Source organism: Pezoporus occidentalis, unplaced genomic scaffold (genome assembly GCF_034315485.1).
Source record: "Pezoporus occidentalis ecotype Australia unplaced genomic scaffold, CSIRO_AGI_Poc_V1 ctg470, whole genome shotgun sequence".
Taxonomy (NCBI): domain Eukaryota; kingdom Metazoa; phylum Chordata; class Aves; order Psittaciformes; family Psittacidae; genus Pezoporus; species Pezoporus occidentalis.
Window position 1 is genome coordinate 53844 of NW_026915803.1, and position 19869 is coordinate 73712.

The 19869-nt window shown below is 40.9% G+C and overlaps 1 long non-coding RNA gene across 1 annotated transcript in view; it reads right to left on the bottom strand.

Annotated features, from left to right (window-relative positions):
• The window catches only part of LOC134172789 (uncharacterized), a 36183-nt gene extending 17351 nt beyond the window's left edge, over positions 1 to 18832 (bottom strand). Inside the window, exon 1 of the long non-coding RNA XR_009968017.1 lies at positions 18750 to 18832. This is a non-coding gene — a long non-coding RNA (uncharacterized LOC134172789). The remainder of the gene's footprint in view (positions 1 to 18749) is intronic.
• Between the last annotated feature and the right edge of the window lie 1037 nt (positions 18833 to 19869).

Here is a 19869-nt window from a genome sequence, read left to right on the forward strand (position 1 = left end):
AAAGGTTACAAATGCAGCCCTGGAAATGCTTCCCCTCCCCAGGTAGCTCTTTGAGGACTGGTGTGTTCCCCTCTTGCTGTGGGGCACAGGGCTCCCACACCTCAGGGGAGAGAGGGCAGCTGACATCTCCCATGGAAAAAGTTATAACTGGCAACAGAAGATGAAAGAGATGTTGACCTAATAAAGGTTCTCCCTCTGAGCTGGTCTCACAGGGACTCCAGTAGAGGTTAGAGACCACACAGCGTATCTGAAAAAAAGATAAAATTTAAAGTAACATAGCCTGGTATTTCTGCCAAAGACCAGAAAAGTGTACTGCTCCGAGTACAGGAAGAGCTCTTGCTTGTTGAGGAAACATACTGTTATATCACTACAATATACATTACTATACCCTGCCTGCTAGGGAAGGGCAAACAGTATTTGATTTGGCATAAAACTGGGACAGTGGAAAGATACAAAATTTGACCCACAAAGCCCATCACTCTCAGTTAAACCACCAAAACACTTTGAATACATTGGAAGTGACACAGATGCTGCAAGGTGATGATGTATACCACACTTCTGTGGGGCTTGTCAAAGAGTTGAAAATAGCTGCACCTTTAGAGGAGCTGGATTTATTGCATTACAAACCATACTGTATAAAAGGTAATATAATACATTGGCACCCAAGCTTTGCAATTAAACAGTTAACTCTTGCAGACTTTGGATTAATCTTTAACTAAACTGAAAGCAACAATACCCTCCACCCATCTCTGTTCATAAACTGGTAGCCACATGTTATTTATACCTGTCACTTCACACAGTCCCACCTGAGTCACTTTTTCCCTTCTCTGCATGATCTACATCATGCATCAGAACTCTTGCCTTCCTTTAACTCATGAACGCTCTACAAACAGGTTGTGAATTTTAAGAGGTCACTCATTACGTGTGTAACTGATGGTCTTTTGTGCAAATTAAAAGAAAAAAAAAAGAAAAATCAACCTTTTCAAGAGGACCCAGTCACTTCTAGTGGGAATAACTCAAATCTATGCAAGTATCCACACTGCTTTTGTCTTCTGTATTTTGTTCTTGTGAATAAGAATTAGCTCAACCAGATGTTTGTGAAGAAGTGATTAAAATGGTATGCAATATCAGCAAATCAAATCAGCAGGTTTTATTCACAAGAACATTCACAAATAGTTTATTACTATATCCATTCAACTCCAATCTGAGCTTTTCAGGCTCCACTTCTTACATCCAGCAGCCTCTCCTCTTCTCAATAGCTTTTAACAGATTTGTTGTTTGTTCCTGTTGCAAGTCTCTGTTACTCTTAGTATTAAATCTGGTTTTGTGTTAATTACACATTTAACATAGCAGCACAGTAACAGGTAGGAGAAGTTAGAGTGGGTTTTTTCCTTTTTCTACATAACTTCATTGGGAAACACTGCCAAGGAGTAGAAAATATTCATCTTGAAAGCAGAGGAGACCAAAACAGTGTGCAAATATGAAACCAATGAGAGCTTACAAGAAAATTTCTCTACATGTGAAGATTCAAGTCTGTGTTAAGCACTCTTGACCTGCTGTAGCAGAAGACTGGAAGTTCAGTCACCTGGTTTTACTTCTTCTGTTCCCTCAGCATATTTTTCCCAAACAAACCCAACTTCAGAAGTGGGGGGCACACCACATTGTAAAAACATTATGAAGATAAAACAGCAGTGCCTTCACCTCTGTATGAATCATCTAACAGAAGAAAACCAAGTACATTGATTAGGCTTTCTGTGATGGGGAGCAGGATGAATGTTCTGCAAGTCACAGCTAGTAATGGTACCATTTCACAACAGGCCCATTCTCTCCTGAGCACACCAGTAATCCAGGTCAGGTGCTCAGCTGGGGGTGGGCTGATAACTTCCCAGCATAATAATTGAATGAAACAACACAGGACAGTGACTGTAATGCTGCAGTGTGGTACAGACAGTGCCCTAAAATTCACTTTATTATTTCTGTGTGACAAATGACTCCCATTTCTGTCCCTGGGGAGAAATGACTCACTGGATTCTTAGCTCCCTGAAGAGAAGTTTGTGTTCTGCTGCCTTCACCCTTTAATACCATTTTGTTTTCTTTACGCTTTAACTATTGTCCAGTCTAAGTCTGAAGGAGTAACATAAAGCAGGAGCCATTTGTTACTCCTTTGGTTTTTTACATCCCTACTGCTCAAGACAATTTTTTTGTCTTGATTCTACGAAAACCACCACTACCACCACCAATTCTCTCTTCCAAGCCACAGCAGAAGCAAAATTGCAATGCTGATGGGTTTTACGGTACCAGATGTGATGCAAAAAAAAGGCGAGCTATTTATACAGGAAGGGAAGGCCAAGGAAAAGGGGACAACGGCTGAAGCAATGCTGAGAGCCTGGTGTTTTATAACATAGAGTCATAGAATAGTTTGGGTTGGAAGGGACCCTAAAGCTCATCCAGTTCCAACCCCCTGCCATGGGAGGGACACCTTCCACTAGAGCAGGTTGCTCCAAGCCCTGTCCAGCCTGGCCTTGAAGAGTGACAGGGATGGGGCAGCCACAGCTTCTCTGGGCACCCTGTGCCAGTGTCTCAGCACCTTCACAAGGAAGAACTTCTTTATAGTATCTAATCTAAACCTACTTCCTTTCAGCTTAAATCCATTCCCAGTTGTACTGTCCTTACAAAGATTTCCAGCATTTTTCAGAAAATGGGCATTTTCTGTAAAAGCATACTCCAAAGAGCTGCAGAAGGATGAGACACAGGAAGGAGTGGTGGGGAAAAAAATCTCAGATTGTTTTCTTATTCCGAGACCTCTAAGGCATGGATAGAATGTTTTTGAACAGAACCCTGCTTGCAGCTTGCTGTGGTTCAACCCCAGTGGCAGCTCAGCCCCACGCAGCCACTCGCTCCCCCACAGCGGCACAGGGAGAGAATCGGAAAAGCAAAAGTGAGACAACTCCTGCTTGAGATAAAGACAGTTTAATGGGTACAGCAAAAGCTGCACTCAAGCAAAGCCAGACAAGGAATTCATTCAACACTTCCCATGGTCAGGCAGGTGTTCAGCCATCCCCAGAACAGCAGGGCTCTATCACACACAACAGTGACTTGGGAAGACAAGCGCCATCACTCCCAATGTCCCCTCTTCTTCCGTCTCCCCCAGCTTCCCATGCTGAGCACGATGCCACATGGTCTGGGATATCCCTGCTGTCAGTCGGGGTCAGCTGTCCTGCTGTGCCCCCTCCCAGGTCCTGGTGCACCCCCAGCCTCCTCATTTGACCCTGTGTAAGTGCTGCTCAGCAGCTACGGAACGTCCCTGTGTTATCAGCACTGTTCTCAGCACAGATCCAAGCCATCACCCCACACCGGCTCCCATGGAGAAAATTAACTCTACCCCAGCCCAAACCAGCACAACAGCCTGTTTGCAACAACAGTGTATTGTGAAATTGCAGGAGCAGCTCAATGAATCAGATGCTTGCAAGTTGCTGTATCTGAAATGACATAACATGTCAAGATCTCCTGAATACTGTTTATTCTTTAAAAGGCAATTTTGTAAAGATTTTGTTTGCAATTTAAGGTTCAGAAGCACTGGAAACTAATGATTTGTAACCAAAATGAAATCTATGTCTCCTATTGATTTTGGTTTATTTACTTGGAAACAGTATTGATCCCCAAAAGATGCATCTAAGCACCAAGTCTGAAGCCTAAAGAATTTCCATACCATTGATTAATAGATGCTATCTATCAATTTCACTTTTAATGAGGCATTTCCTCTCCCATGAGATACTGTATTAACGAAAGTTCAAACGTGGATTTTGCACAGGAGAGAAACAGCACACACAACCAGCCCCAACTCTGGAACAGCTGATTGCTTGCTTTCTTTAATAAAATCATGAACAATTGTTTTCCTTCCTGACCCCAAGAAGTATTTTATCAACATGCTTTGTTCTTTTGATAGTCAGCTCTGTTAACATTTAACCTATGGCTTTGGTTGGAATTTCTTTAAAACTAAGCCTGTTTTCGGCTTGTAGTTTTACAGGACATGATAGAAACCTGATTCATGACCAGATCAGTGCATTACAAATAATAATAATGATCGTCATTAAAGAAATCCCCATTACTCTTTGGGGCATCTTTTCTTTGGGCCAAACGCAGTTATCTGTGCAATGCTCTTAAACAAAACCAGAAAAACTGGAATGACTGTCAATACAAAGTCATTCATAAAGGAAGCTGATTTTTAATGATATTCACCAACGCACTGAGAAATACACATCACTAGAATTCAGTAAGTAATACAAGTGCTTATTGCATATTCAGCTTGGTAAATTATGAGAAAATTTCCTCCAGGCCTCAAAGAGAATAGCTTTAAATAAATCCTTATGGATTACTGATACTTCCAGTAGCACTTTGCAGCATGCAGGCAGAATACGCAAGATATTGCGGTAGAAAGGTTGAAAAATATGGAATCTGCATCCACAGAAGTCGAGGGTGACAGGGTAGCAGGGCCCAGCATCATCAGCCAATTGCAAGCCTACCACACATGCAGCCCATCACCTTTCTCAGCAAAGCCAGCACTGGTCCACAGGCTGTATGAAGTCTGAGCCTCTGCAAAACACACAGCAGAACTGTGACGAGCTTTTCTGCCTTCCTGAGAAAAAACCGCAGCAGCAGAATCAGCCAAAGAAGTGCCACACATCACCTATGTTAAATGCATCTATACTAAATGGCAGCCAACAGTAATTATCTCAATCTGCTCACTAGTATTTAGGGAATAGAGAATGAAGTACTGACCATATAAAGCACACTGCGCAGGATCTGGTTTATTGCTAAAAAATGTGGCACTTCCTTATCATGTCATAAATCAGCTCTGAGAGAATAAGCACATACATTTTCCAAACAGTATCTTAAATCAATTGTCACTAAGAAAATAGAAAGTGTGGTAGCAACATGAACAATTGTGTGCTGCCTGGCAGACAGAGAATATAAGCAGTTTTTTTAATTGCATATTGGCAGTTCCATTCACACTGATACAATCAGGTTGCATCAGCAATTGTATCATGATCTCCCCCTTTAGAGGTTTACCACCCACCTCAAGAAAGGCTTCCTAGTGCCAAAATTTGGTGTCTGAGGTCCATATTACCAACCTGCATGCAGGCACGTTCAGAAGAAACACTGAATGTTCAAAACCCAGGCTCCCCCTTGCTAAAACATGACTGCGCTATTTATTTATATATACTTTTTTTTTTCTGTACAGTTCTTTTACAGTACTACAAATGCAGGGAAATAACCAGGAAGAGAAAATCACTACAGTGACAGCTAATCCGTCTGCAAACACCACCTCCCTCCCGCAGCCCCAGGGAAGCACAGCTCCACCACACCAGCTGGGGCTCAATGAAACGCCCCTGGTCCCAGCTGTTTGTAGGTGAGCACTTCACTAACAGGAGCCAGACCAATCCAATTACTCCCAAACTCTTCGGATGAGATCATGTATTTTTATAATGGTTATTATGGGTTTAGGATAACTGTTAATCTAAATAAGGTTCCACAGATCAAAATAAATGGTTTTCCAGGCACTGGTGTTAAAAAAAAAAAAAAAAATGCTTTAATGAAATTCCCCTTGAAAGCAGTTTACCTTTAAAAGTTCACTCACTTCTTTCACCTGCCCACATATCCCAGGGTTTCTACTGCCACCTCCTACAGTCTTGAGGATCAGAGCAACCAAGAAACAGGACAAACACCAGATACCAAGAAAAATGAAGTTTCCCCGTTACTGACACATACGAGGAGTTGTCCTTAAAGAATAAAATGCTAATGAGGAACTGCTAATGTCAGAACCCAAGACAGATGAAGTGACTGAGATCAGCCAACCAAAAAAATCATCATGTACTACCAAAGGTAATTAATGCTGAACCTGCATCTCTGTACTGCAGAAACCTGCAATTAAGGAAACCACCTGGAATTTGGGAACCAATCAGGAGCATTGCAGGCACATTTATTTAGATGAAAAACTAAACAAACAAGGTCACCTTGAGAAATTATGTTTTTGCATATCTTTTTAAGTTACAAATATTCAAAATCTATCCTTTCAAAACACATACACTGTAGGAGCAGAAATGTGTAGGAAAGGAAACCTGTTTCGGAGCAGCAGCTACCCAGTTTTAGATAAAAGGTGCTTTCAGAAGTGCCAAAAGAACACAATGGCATGAGCTTTAATTTTCCCACAAATCAAAAACCTCAGAGAAAACTGCTAAACCATTTATATTACTATTGTGGCAGTGTGTAATTGTTCCCATGGATATGTTCATCCAGATTTAGCCGTGACACAAGCTGTTCAGTAGAGCAAGTTTAACACTGACATTCCTGCATTCATATTCTGTCAAGTACCTAGAGTTTTTAGTAGATTTTTCTCCCCTGCACTTAAAGAGAAAAGAGGTGGCCTTGAGACATTTTCATATTCAGAGCACTAGGTTTGTCTCAGTTGGCAGGGCTTTTCTTATTGCCAGAGGTCATTAGGATTCTACAATACCTGAAACACATACAGTCTGCTTTGGTTACATATGTGGCCTCAATTCCAGGGGTTTAAGTTAAGCCAAGTGCTTAGCTTAACCTGAGTTTTGCTTCAAAGTTTCCATTGCTAACCAGACAGCTTCAACATCCATTTAGAAAAAAAATCAGATTAGGTATGTCTAAATGCATGGCATCATCTTCTGCTCCCTACCACACAGCTTTTATTTTGGCAAAAATAAGAAATACAGAAAGGCCAAGAAATATTACGTATCTACAGAGGTCATTATTAAACAGTTTCTAGTCTTAATGTTACCTGGCATTCCCATTTGTCATTAACTGCAGAGGGAAGGCCTGGTAACCTACCAACCTTGTCTTTTTGCAGGCATGCTAAGTTTCCCTCTCAACCATTTAAAACCTTAGCAGAGTGAAGAAAGGAGAACAGACACAGTTCATGTGCAGCTTCCCTGTACTATGGCGCTATTATTAAGAAGAATTAAAAAAGAATGCTGAGAAGACAGTTGTAATTGTACTTTCAAACAGGGTGAGATATTTATGACAGTCTTTTTCCTCATGTCCAGAAAGAGAACTTCATCTGCCACTGAATGCTACAAACATCTTTCATTGCTTGAAGAACATTTGTTTAAGTTGGATCTCCTCTTCCTCTCCCCATGTTTATTCTATATAGAGCTGTGAATCCCAGATTTTCCAAGTAAATCCTTATAAGACCTTGTTTATACTTCTGCCCTTCATTGGAAGCTGGTCATTAATAAACCATACACAGATATTAAATGTGAACTTTACCTCTAGAGGGTTTGCCAAACTATGTTGACAGCCCTACCCTCGTATCAGCTTTTTTGTAGAGCGTGCATAATACAAACTAAACTTTATGCATCTTTAGAAGCATTTACAGCATTTACATTCACTGTATTTCAATACGTGAAGCCAGACTACTCTGGCTTAAATATTCAGCAAGGCATACACCTTCTAAAAGTTCTAAACCCAACAATGTTTCAATGATTTTACTTGGTATTTACATTTAATTGAGAAAGAGCAGCAGAGTAAGGACAGGCAGTACCTGAGCACTGTCTTACACCCCATCATGGGCACAAGGTGTGGATAAAGAGAGGAGGGAGGAGAGAGGTGGCCCCAGCAACCTCCTTTACCTACAGGGCCACCATCCCTCTCTGGAGAGCACCACAGGGGATGCCAGCTCTTGCAAACCAGAGATGTGTTAACCACCCTCAGAAAATCAGATGCAGAGAGAGCAAAGGAGAGGCCTTCCTGTTTATCACATTTAATAATGCATCTTATTATTTTCACACTTTTTTTAACCTTTGTCCACTAGCACTTTGGTTTTGTAAGCACTGCTATGTCTGTATAGCCTGCCGCACATTAGGATGCCCCAGGCCATCTGGTGATCCACCAAACCAAGACAGAGAAACTGGTTTTCAGTAAACAAATCCCAAATTATCCACAGCACCCAAAGATGAGAGGGTGCACTTCTTAAAATTCATGCATTCACCCAAGAGCCATAAGGCACAAGCCAAGAAGCAGAATCACAGTTTAGTGGCTGGTGCCAGACAGGGAAACACCTACAAATAGAAGGGAAGATGGATGCTTGGGCCAGGAGGTCCCTGCAAAGCTTTGCACTGCACCATGCAGGCTGCTCTCTTCGCAGTAAGGTCAGAGCAATAAAGTCAGATGCAGCACAACCCCTTAACCCTTCCTAGCATCCAGGTCCAGCTTGCTGTGAATGCAACAGGTGTCTGGAAATAGCACTGTGCCATCACCATCTCTCCCTGCTTCCACACAAGACCTCTGAACACGAGCTGTGCTGTGACACTGAACTGAGCCACATTTGTTTGTGAGTGCAGTTCCAATCTAAAGAAATAAGCCTTACCAAACAATATGAGGATATCCATAATGCTGTTTCTCTCTCACCACAGAGGAAGAAAAAAAACATTAAAGATGCTCTGAAGAAAGGTGCACAGATGTAAATTCTTCCTTGCAGCATTCTGCAGTGCTATAGAGATAATACAAGTCCGGAGTTGACAGTAGTTTCCCACTGACTTTGATGGGATTTGGGTTTGGTCTTTGATGGAAAAAGAAATAAAAATACATATACATATATATATATATATAAAAAGAGAGTGTGCTATCAGGTTTTAAAAGAGCTCCAGTAAATGCAGTTATTGCTTCATTACAGGACTAGTAAACAAAAATCATTACCTGTAATTCATCCGTCTCCAAGGGAACTGCCCTTTAAGAACTACAGATTTGTAACAGAAAAAGAACATTATCATCCTTTTTATCCCAGATCCTGGGAGAAGGAAATATGCCAGAAAAAGACAATAAGACATTGATTTCCACTGCAAGAATGAAAGAATTACTCATCAGATGGCTCCTCTCATTAAAAAGTTCACATTCACAATGAAGGGGAGAAATCTTACCCTGGACTTCAATGTAGCACAGGGAGGTAAAAAAAAGATTTACAGAGGTCCTTAATAAAATGAAGAGATACATTAGAGAAATATGAAATCCTCAGTCAAAGGATTTAAGTGCAAACAGATTTGGGAAAGGATTTCATTTTATTTAAAGACTTTCATTTGACTTTTAAATGCTTCCACACTTTTTAATACCCAAAAAAACCCATGACTCTTGTCAAGATAAAACCTCCAAAATTTCCTTTTGCAGAAGAACGATGTCCTTGAGGTGCTCAACACTTTGATGTGATCTGAGCATGGCACCTGCTTCCACCTGCAGGAAGCAGAGCTTTAGACAGACACTAAACAGAAATGCATTTCATAGAAATGAAGTAAGAGAAAGGAAACATGTAAATATTGCTAGACTAACATCTCATCGGTTTTGTCTTCCTAAACAGTGCTCTGACATGATGGATGTGCTGCTGACACCCAGAGTTATATTGGTTGCCACTTTTAAAGATCATGTTTTAAATCTAAAGCACAGAAACAGCTACACTGTAGGTATCAATAAATAAAGGGATTTTTGACAGCTATGGAAAGGGGGGAAGTTAGATATGTCCTGCCAACTTAAACCCAAAATTTGGGGCTTATAACAAGCTTCAGCAAAAGCTAAGACAATCAAAAAGTTTCCAAGATATTATTTCTTTTCATTTTAATGAAATCAAAGACCAAGCACTTCTCTCAACACGTAACTCCTGGATCTCTAGTCCAAGAACATCAGTAAAAGCAGTGTTTCACTAATAAGCCACTAACTTACATACAGCTGGTGTTGAAGATAGTCTGGGTGTACCATGTACCAGACAGAATAAACCAAAGCAGAAGTATCCCGCATTCCTATCTCAACCACTGCATACCATCACATGGTATTCATATACCATAATATGATGATATGCCATCATATTGTCACCTCCCTGGGTGAGACCCAAAGGCATTTGCAGGTACCACATTCCAAACACCATAAACACACCCCAACTCACACTATTTTTCTTCATTACAGTAGTTTACCATCCATGCTCAGAAGTGAATTGAATGCAGTTTACAGGTTGGGAGAGGACAAGTGAGGGAGGAGAAAGGACGTCTGTAGTACTTAATAGGGCTATATATTTATATCAAAAATGAAAGGCATTAGAAAACCTGTTCTGCTGAATGATATTTTGCAATAGCACACATTTAACAGGAAAAGCATTCAGACACTTATCCAGCAATAGTTGTGGGTTGTTTAGATGGATGGAAAATAAGAGCATGAGTCAAGGCTATAAACCTTCTGATTTATAAAGGGATGTCACTGTATTAGTAAAAAGGTGATTCAGTCAATATCCAGAAAGCTTCAAAGTAAATGTGACTTACAACTAAATAAGAACATGTTATGAAATTTTATATACTGTGCTAGTGAAAAGTCATATTACAGAGTATCTGTTCTTACAAATGACCTGAAACACACAATAATTTCTGAATTGTTATTTCAGAGATGGATTGCACATGCATTTTACTAAATACTGGTATCTTTGCTTACTATTCATGCCACAAACATGCATTTTATTTTTCGTTTCTTCAGAAACAATAACTGTCAGTGCTGAGGAACAAAGCAGAGTTCTTGCTGCATGCAGCTTGGGGAGAACAGCAGTCGGGCTTATGGGATGGGTATGACAGAAGAATACAGAGACACAAATCAGGAAAGCAAACACTTATCATGAGCAGAAGCTTTGCAAACCTCTACAATGCACGAAAGCACGGGGCACCTCAGCACATGTAGTTAAGCTATAACAACATGATTTCACACGGTTATCCATCATCATTAGAACATTCCTGAATTCCCTGCAGGATGCAGGATCTCTTGATACCTTTCACTTAACCTATCTCTTTAATCTCGCTTCACTCAAGTAAAGAATTGGTGACAGCAGCACTTGCTGCCCTCCCCTCCCCTTTTATCTCCCCACACTCCCTGCCACACAGCAAGGGCAGGCAGAGCCGCACATGCTGCCGGAGCTGCAGCAGCCACCATCAGTGTGGCTTCCAAGGGCCCAGCCCTGTCTCTGCTGTAAGAGTCACATGCTGGGGCTGAAGATGTGAATGAAGGCACATTTGGATCCCAGAGACTCCCTGCATCACAGATCCATGCACCACACCAGTGCAGTACAGTAGCTCTGGGCTGCACCATACTTCATCCCTTTGTGGGACTTCATGCCTTGGGAGGGACCTGTAGCAAACTAAGACTGAGCATCACCATAATGATGTGAGCCATCACTACAACTCAAATTAATACTAATGGGATCTCATTGGTAACACAGCATTAGCCACAGATACGAATGTGATTCATGCTCTTGGGGATCTCATCCCATTCCTCCAACTTAATATGTTTCTACATCACAGACAGCAACATTGGCTTCTCAATACATCTCCAAGTTACACACATGCGTCTATTACTCTCTTTTAGCAGCGCCAATCCATGACTTTGCTGCAAAAAAGGATACTGAAGATCCAGCCAAACAACAGTTACAGAGATGCTTGCTATTTGTGTTAAACAGAAGCTGGAGCAGCATGACATGACAGACAGACCCCAGAGGCGCCACAGGAGGTGGAGGTTCTGCTCCTACATCTGCTGCTAGCCTGTTGGGTGACCTTGAACTGCTCCATTCACTACAGCATCACATCTATAAAGCTAAGCCAATACATCTGACCTCCCTTGAGACGAGTTTTGAGCTCTACCCATGAAAAGCTCTTTGAAAGAGCATGGGGGTACTGCATTATTACTGGACAGATACATTAGCTCAGTTCTATAGGGATCAGTTTACGACACAGAGAGGCAGAGAAAAATAGCTCAAGCTAGTGCAAGTGAAAGGACATTTTCAGAACAATTACAGAAAAAATGCCAGATCTCTGACCCTGGAGTCCAGAGCACCAGGCAGGGTTTGAAAGGATTCTGAGACCAACTAACTACAGCACAAGCTCTACAGGAAAGACTATGCTGGTGTCACAAGATGGACGGGATTTGTGTCGGTTGTTTTGTTGTTCTGGTTTTTCTGTTGGGTTTTGTGAATATATTTTTTTAATTGTTCGGTTTAGGGTGTTTTTTGTTTCATTTTGGTTTCCCACTGTTTTAACTCCTTCATCTGTAAGGCCTTTTCATTTCTGCCAAACATACCACACTTCTGGTTTAAGGAAATTCTTGGACAAACACTCATGTATGGAGGAAACGTCATTAAAACCAGTGAGTTCTTCAGGACAAAGCATACCTGGGATGGTAATAATTGATCTTAAGAGTAGATCTTCCACTCTTCTGAGCTGGTAAAAGCCAAAGCATGTGACCTGCACAAGAATACATCCTCAGAGGTCTCTGGCAGCTCAGATGGTCCCAAACAACCAATAACAAACACACCCAAGAGATGGCAGTCTGCCTTCCCGCATCTCTTTCCAGGGCTGGTATATTGATGCAGAAGCTGTTTGAGGACAGTTTTCAAAACATGCTTGCAAACCTCTGAAGTGTGACCTCATCCTAAATCGTTAGGAACCATTTTGGGGATCAAACTGAGATTCTAGGAGTAATTACTGGAAAGTTTCCAGGGAACAAAGACAATATGTGAGTTAGTTGAAAACCCAGTAACGTAAAAAGAATGGTAGTAGGGAATGAAAATAAGCAGAAACAGCAAGATTTCAGAAGAAATGATGAACAAAACATTTTCCCTGCAACTTGTAGCATAAGAAAGATAACAATAAAATGGATATTAAAGAGAACAGCAATTTTACCATGTTGTGGTAAATCACATTTTTTACATTCGTATCAGTTAAAGAAAACCTGTGCAGTCAGATTATCAATATTTCAAGAGCGTATAAATAAATCTCCTCCCTCTTTTTTTTTTTCCTTTTAAACCCCCTTATTTCCTTAGGATTAGATACTGGCATCAAAAACGCTGTGGACAAGGACCAGACTGCTCAGTTCTCTCACAACCAGCCTTCTCAGGTACGAACAACAGCTACAAATATTAGAAATCTGCAAACAGAGAGTAACAAAACCAGCAGCCATCAACAGCCTTCCACTTTAAGCCTTGTAAGTTAAAATCAGCCATACACAAGAAAAGCTGCTGTTCTCCTGCTAGCCAGTTACTGCCTGATTAACGTATGCACCTATGATTCCAGCAGCTATCCCAAGAACACAGGACTGAAACGCAACTCAGGGCTATAAATGAAAGCATTGGTACGTACAGAGAAAAACTGCTTGTTTTCAGATAAGGCCAACACAGCTTCTGCTGATGGCAGGACCTGTTCCCTTCTGAGATGCTCCAGGCTCCTGCATGTAACAGCTAAGGGAGTAACAAAGACTACTCCTCTTCTGTGTGCTTGGCTTTTTCCGCTTTCAGCTGATTCCCACAGGCAGCTGGTATTACCTGACAGCACACTGAACTAGTGCCGTTTGCCGGAAGGCGAAAGCCAAGCCATACCTTTCCAAGGGTTTTTATAACATTCAGACACTGTTGGTATCTATTCAGATGGTTCTTCCAGCTATTTTTACAATCAGTAACAAAAGGGTCACATTGCCCCTGCTTCTCAAGTGTGTGCATTCATTCAATTCCACAAACAATTGGGACAAATGCAAACTCAAGGTTTTTCATGCCCAGTGCAGAGGTAGAAACAGATTGTGTAAGGCACTGTTAAAGGGTATTCTGTCATTCACACCGAACAAAAATTCTTTCAACTTTGAAAAGCTGAACCTGTTACTCTGAAAAATTCCAGATATTCAATACAATAGTACCTGCTTTTCCTTGCTATGTGCCTGAAAACGTTCACATGGACTCCAATTACCAGTCTCCCTCGAGTCACATGAATACGAAAAGCATCTGTAGTTCCCAAAATAGCAGTAAATAAAACCTTCAGAAATCAGCGGGCTTGAAGAAACGTTGTGCTGCTTTAGTCAGTTTCAGGGGCTTCTGCATGCATGAATCCAGAAGCCACCAAAACACAAGCATATGGAAACCTTGGTAAAGTTTTTCCACTATCACCAGAAAAAGAATTACACTGTGCCCAGTCCTCTATTCTTCCTGTACCCAAAGGGAAAAGCAAGCACTGAGGATAGCCAGCCTGACCAAACATTTGGAAATCATCGTTTGGGAGAATTGCTGCACATGGGAAAGCATAACAGGCTGAAGAAGTCAGACTCGTATACAAGTACCTTTGCTTAAGCACAAATCCTCCATAGCACACAAACCCCATCCACCAGCTTAGTGAGTGCACAAGCCACTATTTGGAGACCAGCAGCCTGACACAGGACAGGATACCTCTCCCCTCCACTGTCATACTCTGTTGCAAGTACTCACTTGTAACCACAGGTCAAGATGAGATGCTATACCAGACAACACCTTGGTCTCACCCAGTACATTTAATTCTTATAGCTTTACCCTCCCTTCAGCCATGGAAAAGGTGTTCAAAGCAACACCTCGCTGCTTTCCTTGAATATGAACTTACTGATATATGAAGGGCTACATCCTTGGCCTCGCCTCTCATCTCCACCAGCAATCAGAATCCAAGGTGGGAGGGTGTTTTCAGAGGGAAAATCAGCCCTTTCAGCATCTTTCCATCCATTTGCAGCTGCTAATATACCTCTACCCACAGCCTCAGCAGGGTCAGTTTCCCACAGCCCTGATGGTGCAAGAGGGGCTTCGCTTGGGAAAAGTGAGCTTAAGAATAGAGCATTGCTAAAGCTCCCTGACAAATAACTACAGCATGAAAAACAGGACTCATATGTGCCACCAAGTCCATTTATTTTTTCTATAAAAGATAAAATAATTTTCTGTTGAGAACTTTTTGTATTAAAACCTGCTCAGCAGATAAGAAATTAATTTGATGCTGTAACCAACCATTTTTACAAACTGTAGGAAAAGACAAGTGTGAAAATTACAGTTATTTATATTCAGACAAACAGCTGACAAGACTGCACAACAGCCCAGCAGCACAACAGCAATGGCTCAGAGTGAAATAAATTAGCCTGGCATTTTTAATTAAAAATTTTCTGCTTTCTAGAATGCACCAATTGTCATCTCTTTCTCCGTGTCACAGATGAACAAAATATCCTTTAACTGCTTTATGTAATAAACTATTCATATATTAAATATAGAAAGAAACAAAATGAGTTTATCTTCAGAGGCTTTTCTTTGACATATATGTTGTAATTGAAGTGTTGAGTGAGGCATCCTACAAGAAACTGGAGGTTGGGGAAGCAAGAAGCTGCCTTTGACAGCTAAATCAGGGAGGAGGCTGTTTCCGTTTTGTTATTTTTAGAGTTTGGCTAGTCTAGCTCACTTATATCTCACTGTGCATTTCAGATACTGTTACATTATTCCTTGATGAAGGACAATTAATTGGTTTGGTGTGCATGGCGAGATGCTTGCATGTTGTACAGTGCTGCTAACTTGTGGCCTCTGATGTTTTTCTTCAAGATCAAGCTCCTGAGAGGATCTCAAGTTTCAGAGTTAGCTTTAAGAATCTTTTCAGCTTCTGTAGCTTTAGAGGCAGGAGTTAACCACGAAGCAGTCTATGACTGGAAAGCAATCTAAAAAAATTTGGCACTGCTTCAGCAATGTTACGATTTTCTCGGTGCCTGATGCAGGAATTTGCAGTACTGTCCCAAGTCTCAGAACATAAGAGTCCAGTGACTTCCTAAGCTTATCACAAGCACTTTTGTCTCGCGGAAGCTCAACAGGTTTAAGTGCAAACTTCTGCACTTGCCTCAATGAAAGCCAGGGCAGCAAGAAGATTCCTCCACCTTGTTCTTAAGGGAACATACTTAAGCTCCGACTTACTCTTCTATCTGAGCACTGAGGAGAGGGGAAGAGGGATGAGGGTAGTTTTTTTCCCTTGTCCTCCTGAATACTAGAAATAATAAATACTAGAAAGCCTCATTCTCTGCAAAATTATAGTTGTCAGATCATCACTATTCCCCTGCCACAAATTCGGCAATTATTTCTCAGTTTAGGCAAATGCTCACCTGCCATTTCTGTCCACTTTCATTTAAACACAGGCCCCAGGGGACTTTATAAATTGAAGCAGTTCACAGTCATTGCCAAGATATAAAATCTGTTTATTTTTTAGCACCACATGTTGGACTGGGAGGAACAGTGGGGGGAAAGTGGAGAATTGTGCAGCTCTCTGCTGGGAAAGCAAATAGTTTCCTAGATCTAAATCAGCTTGTCCTGAAAAAAACATTATCAATAAGCTGGTATTTCTCATACCCTACACAAAACCCACACAACCCAAAGAAACTGTGTATTAACTTCCTTCCTGCTTATTTTAACGGGGTCTGAACTTTAGGGGACATGAGAAGCATAGCGCACATGCAGGGGGAAGGTAGTACATACTTGCTCTGAGACTGTAGAAGTAAAGCCATTAGTTAAATTGAGTTTAATTACTCCAGTTTAATTAAAGAAATTCAGCATGTGTTGGCCTTTTTATATCCCAAATGAACAATATATTTCTAACCTTCCACATCATCAAAATTAATGAAAATATCATGCATATTATTTCTAAGTACAGAATTATGCAAGACTGGAAGGGACCTCAGTGTCTTTCAGTCTAGGACACACCTAAGGGCCTGTATGACACAAGAAACCTTTGCAAACTTTAACAGAAAGCCTCTACGCCTTCCTATGCTCATAGCCAAGCACACGAAACAGGGTGACAGACAGGAAAGGGAAAATTCATCACACAAAATTAAGATACATAAAACCTACTTTTTTCCTGTATTCAGAATGCAAACTCTCCATGGCAACATCGCACAAAATAATTCTGGGTGCATTTGGGATTCTCCTCAGAAAAGTTAGTCCTTCGATTAAGAAAAGTTGATCAAGTCTATCCTCCTGCAACCTGGTGGAACACACAAGGTTCCAAGCACTTACCCTAGCACTGACACAGTAGGTATGTTACTGTTGACTGGCTCTTCTTCTTGGGCCAATTGTGATGGACTGATGAAGTATCATAAGTTTCTTATTTGAGGAATTGGGCACTGGAAGACTTTTTGGCATTCCATATAGTAGCAAACCCATCTATGAAATGTTTTGATATAGCTGCACCAATTGTCTGACCCACTTAGTCCCCTATTAATGCATCTGATTTGATATTACAGACAATAATTTATCCATATCATTTCCCACTGCAGCCTAATGCATGGAACAGTCATGTACAAATGAAATAAAACAGTACAAACATGCATTAGCACACACCTTCAGCACTAACAAATCTACCTGCACATGATTTATTGTGAACTATGCTCACTGCTCATAAATGTAGCAACTTAATGTTAAATCAAGCACTTTATTCAAGCACAAGTAGACAAGAAGGGATGTAAAAAGGTGCAGCAGGGGGTATTTGATACCATAAATACTAATTATTTTTATTTTTTATTATCATGCAGCATTGTTACTGTCAATGTCACTTGGGTCTCTAATATTATATTTCTATATTTTGAAGTATTAAGATTTCCTTTAACAATAAATTATCTTCTGATATGTAGTACTTGTTTGGGTGATAATTAATATCCCGTGTTGTGATTTTTCTCTTTTTGCTCTTAAATGATTACAAGCATGCCAGCCTTAACTCCGTCTCACCACAGGGGGTTATCTACCAGTGTGAGTGAAAACATACAGCGAAATGCTGTACTCTGATTTCTTTCTGGTGGGATTATTTTGATGAGGGTATTTGCTACTGGATTGTGTAACTGAATAGGGAATTTTGTTGCATTTTCAATACTGCACTTTCCTACTATAAAGCCAGGAAGGAAAAAGGGGAGCAATATTTACGGTTGACTAGGAAACCAAGCATCAAATGGAAAGGTAACACACCCTACAACATATCCTACAAATCTACAATTTCAGAACACTAATGAATCCCGAATGTCCTGCAACACCATTCTGCTTGTTAGTCTTATTATTAGTCTTGCTGGAAAACCTGCACATTTTCTTCTAATTGCCATCAGCATATGAAAAAATACACACATGCCCCTTTTATTATCTTCCAAGCCTGTCTCTACACCAGCATCCCTGCACAAGATGAAGGATGAGGCAGGTCCTGTGGTTCATTGGCCATATCACACCATGTGTCACCCTTTGCAAACTGAATATTTATAGGAAACCTGGCGCCAAATCATTTGTAGGTGACCTGATTATACAGCCCTTGCCCTGGGAGGAGAGGCTGAGACAGCTGGGCTGCCCCAGAATAGGGCTGTTTCACAAGGCTTCACATCAGCCTCCTCATCCTTACACGGAGGTTGAAGAGATGGAGCCAGGCTCTTCCAACATCATACACCTTCAGCCAATACCTATGATTGCATCAGTGATTACCTTCATAAAAAGTAATCATAAAATGATAGAAGTGTATCAGCTGAAAGCTATGCTTATACAGACCACAGATAATCAGACAAGAAAAACTGCACACAAGCCATGCCTAAAGAAGTATGCAAGGGACAAAATAAAAAACAGTATTTGACTGCAGGGAATTTAGAGGCAGAGAAAGAAGATGACTTCACCAGGCTCAGAGCAATGACTAACCAGGCTTGAGCATCACCAAGACTGCTGACACCCTCCCTTATGCACTTTAGACACACACCACACACACCCCACAGCTGAGCACAGCCAGGGAACACTTCCTAATAAACAGTACAGATGAGGCCACCCTGCTGGGCAGGGGAGAGAGAAGGGAGAATGTGTGCTGCTCTGTGCCACTTGGACCTCAGTGCTAGAGAGTAGTCCTCACCTCTTATTCACCATCACAGTTGCTTTACTTACTTACCTTAGATGTGGGTTCCCCACCAGCTTATCACACCTTTAAGTTCTGAGCACTCTTCTTTCTCTACCCTGTTTTTGGTTACATTTTTTTTTTTTTGTTCACAATGATTAGAAGAATGATTAAGAGACACCCATAAATAAATTCAGTGAGCACATGAGATCACAACACAACAATATTTGATGTTGTATTACTTGCTGCTAATCTTATGCAAACCTTGCTTCCCATCATCCAGTTAAATGCAAATCTTAGCTAACTTTTGCTTATAAAAAATTTGCATTTAGAAGAACTTTGCTATCATTCATATGATGAAGTCTACATTATGATTTGCATGCAAAACTCATAGGAACAGCATAACCTAGCTCTCGATGTCATTTTATCTCATGAATCCAGCCTTCAACCTGCCTCATGTTAGATGAAAACAAATCTTAAAATATTCCATCCAGCACCAGCACAGCATCTTTAAGCAGCACCACCTTTCTATCATGCTTTATTTCTCTTTGCATTTAAGGCAGCGCTGTCAGTAATCATTCAGCATTTTTCTTTATTCCAGCCCTTTCCTAAAAAACACAAACCCAGCAAATTAAATAGACAGTGAGTTGCCAGGAGAGAAATAAAATAGTGAGTTTGCCAAATGAACCATTACAGACTTAATCAAAGGAAAACCACTTAACCAATCTGATAGAACCTCCATGTTATGCATGCTGTATCACACTATAGCAAATCAAAACTCTATACAGCAATATTAATGCAGTTACATCTATGCTAAAGATCAAGGAAGTGACTGCTATAGAAATTAGAGGAGGTTAAAGCAAAAAACATGTACAGAGCTCTCCAAAATGCATTCAAACTCCCCTGGGAGCAAAATATCTTGATGTTTCCAGCGCTTCTTCAATCCAAATAGTCTGAATACAGCACCAGAGATTAGTTTTATACAGAGGAGGGCCCAGATAGCAAGCTTCCAGGTTGAACATGGGTGTATTTGAATTCATAGCTTTGGCTTATGTTAATAAGCATTTTAACACTCAGTATGCTGAGCTATTGCATGAGAAACAGGAACAAAGGAGAAAGAACAGCAAAATTAAATCAGTCTCAAAGAACCTTGGGGGCAGGCTCAGGTTAGCTA